At 35.5% G+C, this 1,849-nt stretch overlaps 1 pseudogene; it reads left to right on the top strand.

The window, feature by feature from the left end:
* Positions 1 to 1,669, top strand: part of LOC105313145 (fibrinogen C domain-containing protein 1-like) — a 2,204-nt pseudogene extending 535 nt beyond the window's left edge.
* The last annotated feature ends 180 nt before the right edge of the window (positions 1,670 to 1,849 follow it).

Genomic DNA, 1,849 nt, shown 5'->3' with positions numbered 1-1,849 from the left:
GGACACTGATGGTGGTGGATGGACTGTATTTCAGAGGAGACAAGATGGATCTGTTGATTTCTATAGATACTGGACTGACTATGAGAATGGATTTGGTGACCTTACTGGTGAGTTTTGGTTAGGATTGAGCAAGATTCATCGTCTTACTAAAGAAGGATCAAACACACTAAGAGTGGACCTGGGAGACTTTGAGGGGAACACAAGTTATGCTAACTACTCTACATTTAATGTTAGTGATGGTAGTACTGAATATATACTAACAGTAGGAGGATACTCTGGTACTGCTGGGGATAGTCTGAAATATCATAATGGAATGAAATTCACTACAAGAGATAATGATTATGATGTATCTTCAAAATATAACTGTGCTCAATTTCTGACTGGTGCCTGGTGGTATCATGGCTGCCATCATTCAAATCTTAATGGTCGTTATTTCAATACTCCAACTAATACTAATCGAGGAATTGTTTGGACAGTTTGGAAAGGAGAACTTAGTCTCAAGTTCACAGAGATGAAAGCTCGTCGTAACTATTAAATACTGTCCCCCACACACATAAGTGTGTTTACATTGTGCTGATATATTATTATGTCATTTCAATAAGCTGCCATACCTTGCATTAATTAATTTTTGCTGACAAATTCTCCAGTTGTTACCATCACTAACACTAGTGTTAATGCTACACCAGGTACTGACTAGTAAACTAGATACCATTTCTAAAGTCATGGCTACTTTCAAGATTCTAATTTAATTTGTGATTTTCTCTCTTCTCTTCCTTTAGAATGTGTAATGCCAACTGATTGTAAAGCATGGAAAGAACTGGGAATGAAACTAAATGGAGTATATCCTATAAAACCAGATAATGGACCAGCTTTCCAAGTAATGTTTAATTGTATTATACTTTATAATTATACACTATTGGATCACAGGTATACTGTGATATGGAGACTGATGGTGGTGGATGGACTGTATTTCAGAGGAGACAAGATGGATCTGTTGATTTCTATAGGAACTGGACTGACTATGAGAATGGATTTGGTGACCTTACTGGTGAGTTTTGGTTAGGATTGAGCAAGATTCATCGTCTTACTAAAGAAGGATCAAACACACTAAGAGTGGACCTGGAAGACTTTGATAGGAACACAGCTTATGCTAACTACTCTACATTTAATGTTAGTGATGGTAGTACTGAATATATACTAACAGTAGGAGGATACTCTGGTACTGCTGGGGATACTCTGGCCCGGCATAATGGAATGAGATTCAGATAATGATAATGATGTACATTCAAAATATAACTGTGCTCAGTATTGGACTGGTGCCTGGTGGTACGATAGCTACCATAATTCAAATCTTAATGGTCGTTATTTCAATACTCCAACTAATAATTATCAAGGAATTGTTTGGGGAGTTTGGAAAGGAAACCTTAGTCTCAAGTTCACAGAGATGAAAACTCGTCATAACAATTAAATACTGTCCCCCACACACATAAGTGTGTTTACATTGTGCTGATATATTATTATGCCATTTCAATAAGCTGTCATACCTTGCAGAAATGTTATTTGCTAATGATTTTTATTAAATAAAATATTTTGAAGCTGATTTTAAACTATTGTGAAACTACAACACTGATAATAGCAATACAGTAACTTCAATACATTATGTAACATTGCAAGCTAATAATTACTAGTAATATCCTTTAGAATGAAAGGAACAACTTCAAAACAATCAACATTTAAAAGTGTAGTAGATACAAAACAATGTTCATGTACTACATCTAAAGTTGCTCCAAATGCCATGTACTGTATTGTAGTGCTTTTCAGCTCATGAAGCTCATGCTGTTTAGTTCAC

This window comes from Amphimedon queenslandica, unplaced genomic scaffold, assembly GCF_000090795.2.
Source record: "Amphimedon queenslandica unplaced genomic scaffold, v1.1 AMPQUscaffold_13349, whole genome shotgun sequence".
NCBI classification, from domain to species: domain Eukaryota; kingdom Metazoa; phylum Porifera; class Demospongiae; order Haplosclerida; family Niphatidae; genus Amphimedon; species Amphimedon queenslandica.
Note: the sequence above shows the minus strand (reverse complement) of the source record. Positions and strands in the feature narration are given on the sequence as shown.